The sequence below is a fragment of the Silurus aristotelis genome, assembly GCF_946808225.1.
Source record: "Silurus aristotelis genome assembly, chromosome: 9".
Classification (NCBI taxonomy): Eukaryota; Metazoa; Chordata; class Actinopteri; order Siluriformes; family Siluridae; genus Silurus; species Silurus aristotelis.
The window spans coordinates 28903928-28914318 of NC_139582.1; the positions used below are offsets into that span (position 1 = coordinate 28903928).

Here is a 10391-nt window from a genome sequence, read left to right on the forward strand (position 1 = left end):
TCAATAGCACTACGCAAACTTTATCATGCTGTGTGCAGTCAGGGATCCATGCTCGGCAGTAGTTCATCAGTCCCAAGAAGCTCTGCATCTGTTTCACAGTCAGAGGTCTTGAAAACCTAGTCACAAGCTGTACTCGGTCCTGTGACAAGGATGTCATCTGCGTATTGATGAATGCAGGTTGTTTCCGGCAGGTGGATATCAGCCAAAGTTCAGTGCTCTACAGCGGAGAATACGGCTGGCGAGTCAACAAAGCCTTGAGGAAGACGTGTCCAGGTGAATTGACGTCTCCTATAGGTAAAAGCGAAAAGCGGCTGCGTCTCCGAGGCCAAAGGGACACTGAAAAAAGCAGAACAAAGATCAATCACAGAAAAAAATCCGTGAGTTGCTGGTATAGAGTTAACAATGGTAGCTACTTCGGGCACCAAAGGAGCTAACAGGATAACTCATTTATTAATCTCACGTAAATCTTGTGTTAGCCTCCAGCATTTTTTATCTTCCTTTAAGACGGGATTAATCGGTGTGTTACACGGTGAATGTGTCTCGATCAAAACACCTTGTGACAATAAATTGTCAATAACAGGAGCAATGCCAACATTCTTCTCTATTGACAATGGATATTGTTTAACAAAAATCGGATGGTGTGTTTTCATGAGTGGATGATACGGTTTTACCTGGATGAAACCTGCCTCATCTTTGTGAGAGGCCCATAATTTAGGGTTAACTTCACCTAAATTTGCTTCATCAGGCAGGACCTCTGTGGCTTGGTTGAGAGCATGAGGACAGAAGGAAAAACAGTGAGACATTGGTTTAAAAAAACAGAATTTCCATTCCCATTTTGTGCATCATATCTCTTCCTTAAAGGCGAGTTTGGAATTATTGTAAAGCTATGATATAAATTTGTACCAGTCGGTGTCATCACAGGCAAAAGGTGAGTTACAGGACATGAAATTGGAACTCTATCTATTCCCTAATAGATGAACTTTCCATTTTCCTAGGACCTCCTCCTTGAGTTTAGTGCTGAGGCTGGAATGCACCACTTCCCGTTGCAGTGCAGAGCATAAAGGGTTAACTTAACCTGAAGCATAGCAGAAACCTCAAGCAGCATGTAAATCTCTATGGAAAAGTATCTAGATGTGACACAATTTCACTCCATAATGCCAAATGATCTAAATAAGGATTAGTCCAAAAACCAGCACTATTCCTATACACAAAATCTGTGGTATATTCTTCCGGCAGTAAGCGAGAAATGTTATGACCCATCATCTTTACACAGAACAAAGAACAGACACACAACACTTAATACACGGACAATACACAAAACACATAACACTCAGACAATACAGCTGCGCAGGCACCAGGGAGATCACAGTCTTCAAACAAAAAGGTAATCCAGTCTCTCCAATTGGATCACAAATTTTGTAAATTAGGAGAAAAAAATAGACTTTAAAGCCAAAACAAGATTGAAGTCTTTTGAAAAATTTTAAAGTCTTTTCAAAATGTCCGTTTCTCTTTAGTTCCTTTTCTCTTTAGTTCCTTTTCTCTTTTCTCACTTTTTTGTTTTTTTTCTTAAAACAATTAATTTTTCATTTATAATTTTTTATTATATTTTTTTTTCAGGCATATTAAAATGATCGTGGATTCTTTTGGATACTTCAGACAATATCGCCTATATTAGACAGACCGTAAAAAACGTCTTCTAATCTTGCATCTTACATCTAAGGTGAGGAAACCAATGTCGCAACGAAATCATCCCACCAAAGGAAATTATCACTAATTAAAAAATTAATGCATAACCAAGACACGAACACACATGCAGCCTTAATAGCTGGCAAACGGGACAATCACCGCAAACAAGGGAATACATTAAATTCTACCTTGATGCGTGATCTCCCTCTGGATATTGTCGGAAAGTATCTCGCTTCTGACACCAAAACTGTTAGATTTTTATCATGCCCAAAAACGAAACTTAATTCATGGAGAGAATTTCCATACGACCTGTGATGCTCCGTAGTGCCTTTCTGATATCAGGGAAGGAGAAATACACAGCACACAGAATGTAGCAATGTTTCCTCTCTTCAGTTTATTGCAGGTGGCAGACACGTATTTATACACAGGATGATACAGTCCACGCACACACACACGAACACGCACACACATATTGGGGAGAAAGCTGACCTAAAGTGTTTCCTGTTTGGACAAGAGGATATACCAGCCCAGATAAGACTCTCTGTTTACCTTACCGACTAACATCCTATAGACACTGAACGGACAAAGGAATGTGTGTGAGATAGTGTGAAAACAGTTTTAACACTAACAATACTCAAACTATTTTTTCATGTCTCTCAGTTCCTTGCGTTACTTCATGTGCAATCAAACAAAATGGCCTTGCTTATTTAGGCAGTAAAACAGACAAAGTCTATTCAAATGATAGAGACTCTGCCTCTTTAATGATATTACGGACTTTTGGGTTAATGCCTGACAGATTTTCCATTACTCCGGCTCTGCTGTCATGTTTTATTATGAAAAAGCTCATTAATATTATTCTGTTACCTAACAAACTGCATGCAACTGTATTGTCAAATCAGCATTACTGTAGTACCTCAGCTGTGCTCTGTCGGGCCTTGATTATATTACTGCTTATGATCTCTGGTAATGTTCATGTCAACCCTGGCCCTTCTTCTGATGTTCTTTCTGGTGTTGTTTTCCCTACGGATCATGTGGCCTCAAATAATATATGCTTTGATGATTTTTGTAATCGCCATAACCTTGGGTTTTTGCATTTAAACGCAAGAAGCATATTATCTAAACAGGACCAGCTTAAAGTATGGGTTGAGAGTTCTAACCCTGATGTTTTAGTAATTACTGAGACATGGTTGCGTAACTCTATTCTCTATCCTGACCTGTATTTATCTGGTTACAACCTGTTTCAGCAGGATAGGTCATCTAAGGGTGGGGGAGTAGCAATTTTCACTAAAGAATATCTTGAATGTAGTATAGCCCTGGCAAAGTCTATACCCAAACAGTATGATCTTCTTGTTCTTAACATGGTATTATCTAACAGTTTTTCTTTATCTGTGGCTGGCTGCTATCGCCCTCCATCTGCACCAGCATGTACCCTAGAGGCCTTGAGCAATGCTCTTGCGCCTTTCACTAGGTCCGAGTTGATCATACTTGGTGATCTTAAATGGGACATGCTTAAGCCCCCTGAGAAAGTTGTACAACAATTTGATTTCTTAAACCTTCATCAAATCATAAACCTACCTACTAGATATAACCCAAAAGGTTGTGACAACGCCACATTGATAGATGTTGTGTTCACAAATGCCCCTCACATGTACCTATCGGGTGTTTTTTGCAATGATCTCAGCGACCACTGTTTTATTGCCTGTGTTAGAAAACAACTTTCTGTCAAACAGCCAGTCGTAATCACCACTAAACGTATTCTGAAAAATTTTGATGCTCAAGCCTTCTTACATGATTTGAATCATTTAAGTAGGTATAGAGTCAGTCTGATTCCTACAGTGAATGATGCATGGTTGTTGTTTAAAGATCTTTTAACTGCTGTGATCAACAAACATGCCCCAAACAAAAAGATGCGTATAAAAAACCGCAACAGCCCGTGGATTAAGCGTGATCTAGTGGTTCTGCTTCAGCAAAAAAATACAGCCTGGCGCAGAGCACGCAAGACACATTCTGTTAACGACAACATTTTATTTCGTCAAATCAGGAACAAGGCCACACAAGCGGTGAGGGAGGTTAAAGCTGGCTTTTTTAAAAAACAGCTCACACTTTGTGGCGCGAACCCAAAAGCTTTTTGGAATACGGTAAAAAAACTTGAAAACAAACCCCGGACCATACCATTGTCCCTAAAATTGGATGACATAGTTGTCACTAATAAAAACTCCATGGCTGAAGCATTCAATCACCACTTCATAAATGCTGGCTTTGTTTCAAAGACATTAAACCCTATTTCTACAGCCCCTGCAACCTCTAATACTTGCAACCTTTTAGCACCTCCTCACAGTTTTTCCATCCAGCCTGTTTTAGAGGGGGAAGTCTTGAACGAACTGACTGCTCTGGACCCCAATAAAGCAGCTGGGTCAGATGATCTTGCTGCCTTTTTTACTAAAATTGCTGCCCCTGTCATTGCGGCTCCACTAACAGCAGTCATTAACCTCTCCCTCTATACAGCTGAGATTCCACCTGCTTGGAAAGAAGCAGTTGTGCTTCCTCTGTATAAGGGCGGTGATCAGGCTGACCTTAATAATTACAGGCCGATTTCCATCTTGCCATGTGTGTCTAAAATTCTGGAAAACCTTGTCAATAAACAACTAATCAATTATCTAAATGTTAACGGTATCACCACCGGGGCACAGTCTGGCTTTCGATCAGGGTATGGTTGTGTTACAGCTACCACTAAAGTGCTCAATGACATTACATCTGCATTAGATAACAAACAAAACTGTGCTGCTATATTCATTGATCTTGCAAAAGCTTTTGACTCGGTGGACCACAACACACTTATCCACAGACTCCGCAGCATTGGTGTCACTGATCACTCACTGGATTGGTTCTCAAATTATCTTTCTCAACGGGTTCAACGTGTAAGATTTTAAAACCTTTTCTCCCATTCTCTTCTGGTCACCAGGGGTGTCCCCCAAGGCTCCATCCTTGGTCCCACACTTTTCTCAATTTATATTAATAACATTTCCCAGGCAGTTGGTAATTCACTCATTCACTTATATGCTGATGATACAATCCTTTATGCCATAGGTCCCTCCCCTGATGCTGTTCAAGCTACCCTGCAACATGGCTTTTACCAACTACAGCAGTCTTTTACACAACTCAAACTCACTCTCAATACCTCCAAAACAAAAAGCATGTGGTTTGGCCGTACGGGTACTACGCCTCCTCCTGCCCTTAACATCACCACCTGCAAGGGAGCTATTTTAGAACAAGTCACTGCTTATAACTACTTAGGCATCTGGTTGGAAACTTCACTCTCTTTCTCTATCCACATATCAAAGCTGCAATCTAAGGTCCAAGCCAAGCTTGGTTTCTTTTACAGAAACCGCTCTTCCTTCACCACTTCTGCCAAACTTATTCTTATTCAAATGACCATTCTACCCATGTTAGATTATGGAGACACTATATATAGGGTTGCTTGCAAGTCCACCCTATCAAAACTTGATGCTCTTGACCATTCTGCTATCAGGTTTGCCACAAATGCTCCTTTCAATACACACCATTGTGCTTTATATTCATCTGTTAACTGGCCCTCCCTTCACAATCGCCGTAAAATTCACTGGTTCACCTTCATTTATAAGACCCTTCTCGGCCACTCACCTCCTTACTTAGGTCACTTGCTGCAGCTAAAGCCTGTCACATATAACACCCGGTCCTCACTTCATTTTTCAATTAAGCATTCCTAAAACCAACTCTGCGTTTGGTCTCGCATCTTTTCAATCTGCTGCCGCTCGCGACTGGAATGCTTTGCAAAATACTCTCAAACTGGATAAATTCATTCCAATTTCAACCTTTAAAAATAGTATATCGTATTTGTTCACGGATATATGCAGTTGCTTCTTGTCATAATTTTGTTTTAAAATGTATTTATGTAATTGTTTACATGTATGTATTTTTAATGTTTTGTACTTATTTTAGCCCTATTTCCCTTTCCCTAAGTGGTTTTTCCACTTGTCAGGCCGCCATTGTAAATAAGAACCTGTTCTTAATGACTTGCCTGTAAAAAATAAAGGTAAAAAAAAATAAATAAATAAATAAAAAATTCCTCTGGAACCATAGTGGAGGGGGATTCAGTGACTCTGAGCTGTAGCAGTGATGCAGAACCTCCTGTTCACACCTACTCCTGGTTTAAGCAGATAGAATCTACAGACACACCGCTGACAACAAGCCAGAATTACAGCATCAGCGACATCAACACCAGTCACAATGGACTCTACTACTGCACTGCTCACAACCAGCTGGGACGGCAAAACTCTACACCCGTACACCTGAATGTGTTAGGTAAGTGCATTGTAACACTGTCACATAGCTTTATGAAGCAGATGAAAAAATATCAATGAAATGGTGTATCATCTTTTTTATGATTTATTTCTGAAGGTTCAGAGAACACAGTGTTAAAGTTCAGCGTGGTGGGTCTGGTTGTCTTCCTGGCAGTAACACTCCTTTTAGGAGCTCTGTGGATGTGGTATGTAAAATGCAAACATACTAATTATGTTGAAAAAAACGATTTATAATTAGCATGAACATGTGCTTGGCGTTCCTCAGGAAGCGGAAGTCGAGCTCAGCTAATAAACACAGCAGCACTGCCGAGGGTGAACTTCATTAACTGACTGATTAGATGTGCATTATTCGTGTCTTTAAGTCACCTCTTTTTGTTCCATAGGCTTATGACAGATGATTCATCTCTGATCTACAGCAAAATCCAGCACGTCCCCAGAAAAAGCAAGAGCTGAGACAGATGTGAATGCTCTTTTCTGTATTTAAACTGAACAGGAGAAGAAGAACGTCTTTGGCATTTCATCAGAACAGCAGTATTTATGCTTCAGTAGTGTGTTGTAGTGCTTTAAAAGTATACCTTTACCTTAAGAAATCTATGTTCAGGTAAAAAATTTTTTTAAGGGAATTTAGATTCATAATATATATTTATTTTACATTTATGTTTTAGTTCCATTATAATTTTTATAATTGTAAATTTTTTTTAAATTATTTCTTTTGTTACAAACTACATTTCCTATCAGCCACTGCACATTAAGGGGCCCTGTCACATGTCTCTTTGTGCACCTGAATCCTGTTGTGGATAATTAAGACTTGTATTTAGACTCAGCGTATGTTGCAACTTTTTTCTCTTCTCCATGGTTTTGTACCCTTGATCCATGTTTCATTTTGCTTGTTGTTTCTTTGTTATTGATTGTGTTTTTTCTTCAGAGTTTGTATTTATTTTGAATAAATAGAAAGCATAGTCTGGGTTAATTAACACATTTATATTGACCAGATAATTCCACATTTGGCATAAATTCAATGTCCTCAATATTAATACACAAAGTGGAAAACATTACAAATAAAGAAAAACCTTTGAATAAAAAGGTGTGTCCAAACTTTTGACTGGTAGAGTGTATATACTGTACTGTATACACACACACACACACACACACACACACACACACACACACACACACACACACACACACACACAGAGTTCTTTGCAGAGGTTTTACCAGTGGTGGGCCATCACGGCCATCAAAGCCTTCTCTTCTGGCCTAAACACGATCAAAAGCACTGACCTACATTTACCACCTAAATTCTAATATTTGTTCCATGAAATTGTTATAATTTATTCCCAACAGTTTATTCTCTTCATTTTCGTAGCGTTTCTCTCGGCTGCACTGCTTCAGTACGTGTATGTGGATGTTAGACTTTTTGTCCAATCAGATTTCAGCCTCTATGTGCTGCCATGTCAATCTAATCTGCCCAGAGCCTTCAGAATCAGTACTGCTGGCCTCTTTACCTTAGAGAATATTAGAAATTGGTCTGTTTCTTTAACCAATCAGATTTCATATTTGCCTCACAGGGCAGCTCGCTGGCCCAGAATAGCGTCAGCATTTTTCCGTCCTCTGATTGGTTGGTCAGAGAGAAACTGTTACAGACGAGTTCGACTGGCAAAACACTTGTAGAGCTCTGCACACATAAATACATCTGAGTTAGACTTTTTTACGCCTATGGAGGAAGAGAAATTGATTTGATCTCAGACATACGTAACCTTGCAAAGGTGTATGACGTGCAACTTGAGACTGTCTTCCACAACCTCACCTTTGTAGCAGAGTTCGGCTGTTCCTTACCCAGTTTTAAGCCCCCTAGACATCTGTTTCTGATTCAGTTAATTAATGTGTTTAAAACTGTGCAAGTGCCATATATATAATGCCATAATATTATTGGTGGTTGTTATGATGTTATTAGATACATGGTTGCTAATGTATCACTAAATCGTTCTCATGATATTTGAAATATTCCAACCTTAATTCTAAAAATCAAATCAATTATAGAGACGCCATTTCATAGCACAACAGAAAGAAAGACAGAGTAATAAAGGGGTGTTAACCGTATGTATTTCTGTTTTAATGCATCAAAAGGGGAAGAGACTGAGCTGAAACAGACTGATAATCACAATCTTTACTGCTGATGCTCACAAATACAGTACGGGTGAAGGAGGAACAAACTAAGTGAGAAAGTTATTAAAAGTGTAAGATTTCTTGAAAGCATTTCTTGAAAGCATTTCTTGAAAGCATTTCCAAGTAAATCTTTGCATTAAATTCAACACCTGGTGGATCTTTAAGTGACGTTTGTCTGAAGGCAGAATGGCGAGAAACATTACAGCAGCAGCTGCAATCCTCGTGTTACTGACTGGTAAACTTCTCATATATTTCAGCTCTTTTGACTGTTTTTCTGTGCGATTATGTCGTTGCTGTATCCTTTCAGTCTGTGTGCAAGATTGATCCTTTGTATGGTGCTGTAGAGTAAACATCAGGAGTTACAGAGCAAGAAACTAAACGAATTATTGCAACTTTTACTGAAAACATGCGAATGTAAAAAAAACTCATGATGTATATTAGGCATGTATTTTACACAACAATATATTAGTTTTCTCCACCGTTCTTCATCTGTGTGAGTTTATTTGTACTGTTTATATTCTTCAAACCAAGAGGAAGTTTGTAAACTGTTTCAAACTGAGATCTATTTTTACATGTCATTTTCACATGATTTTGGTACAATCGCTCTGTGTGACTAAAAACAGCAGCATCAGTGGTGAAGTCTAAAGTAACACCCTTCCTGATCAGTGTATGTGTCATCGTTTTAATTTCAGCTTCATATGTGTGCGTGTGTGTGGCGTGTGTGTGGCGTGTGTGTGGCGTGTGTGTGGCGTGTGTGTGTGTGTGTGTGTGTGTGTTCCAGGAGTTCAGGCTCAGCCCAGTGTAACTTTCCCCACTCAGAGTTTCTGTGCTGTTGCTGAATCTACAGTAAGAATCCCCTGTACATTTACAAAACCTGATCACTCCAGTGTCACACAGAGAGAGTGGTATCGAGTCCAGAGCTCTGAAGGAGAACCACAAGACCTGAGTAAAGATCCACAATATTCAGGACGAGTTATAATCTGGACATCTGACTGTACGCTGATAGTGCAAAATGTGAGTGTGAGTGACTCTGGAGTTTATAACATTAGATTTAAAACACAGAGCAGTGACTGGATATCAGCGCCATCTGGAATTCATCTGACTGTTACAGGTAATAATGCACACATAGACTTTGCAGTATAATATGATATATAACAGGTCTGTAGTATTTAAAGATTTTTTGTACATTATTGTGTGTAGATTTGCAGGTGAAGGTGGAGCCTAAACCTGAAGGACAGAAAGAAGTAAAACTGACCTGCAGTTTCACCTGCAGTCTCAGAACATACAATTTCCACTGGTACAGGACTGGCCAAAAGTTAAAAACTACATATGATAACTTCATTGTCCTCGACTCGACTAGACTACATGATGAAGGCAGCTACTCCTGTATGGTGTATGAGAGTGAACGTCGCTCTCCTCCAGTGTGTAAGTGTCAGAGTAAATCTGTCCAGATTCCTCCCCCTCAAGTTTACAATAAAATTGACAAGACACCTAATTTTCGAAATTAAACTCAATATCTTCTGTTTTAACTACATTTATGACCAGAACTAGATGATAATTATGGGATGCCAGGCTTCAAAAGAAGATCCTCCCACAGTTATTACCTCTCTATATGTTTCAGGTGTAATGAATAAGGCGTGTTGGCGTGTGACTTACACTCCTGATCATGTGTGTGCTCTGAAAGGCACATCGGTTGATCTCTCCTGCTCTTATACGCACCCTGCAGAACACACAGTGAGAACATCAGTGTGGTTCATTAAACAGAAGGCTGATGATGATCCTGTAGATGTGAGAAAGGGTGAGGAGCATCAGGGCCGAGTGCAGTACACACAGAACTCTCAGAATAACTGTAGTCTGAGAATCACTAACCTGAGAGAGACAGATGCTCAAACATACAGATTCAGATTCTACACTGATGGAGGTGATTACACTGGAGAACCTGGAGTCGCTCTGTCTGTTACAGGTGATGTACAGTTATACAAGTATATATTTACTAAATAAAGTGAATAGAGAGCAAAGTAATTACTCACATACTTTCTATAATTTGCAGATCTGAAGGTTACAGTATCAGACTGGACTGATCAGTACATGGAGCTGAGCTGTAACACCACCTGCACTCTGTCTAACAATCCCACTTACATCTGGTACAAGAACGGACAGCGGGTGAATGAGAGTAAATCTGCCTCCTGCTTTGTAGCT

At 39.5% G+C, this 10391-nt stretch overlaps 1 long non-coding RNA gene across 1 annotated transcript; it reads left to right on the forward strand.

Annotated features, from left to right (window-relative positions):
- The first annotated feature begins 3007 nt into the window (after positions 1 to 3007).
- On the forward strand, positions 3008 to 3645 carry LOC310730613. Its single transcript, XR_014534867.1, has 2 exons — positions 3008 to 3419; positions 3505 to 3645. It is a non-coding gene; the product is annotated as an uncharacterized lncRNA (long non-coding RNA).
- The last annotated feature ends 6746 nt before the right edge of the window (positions 3646 to 10391 follow it).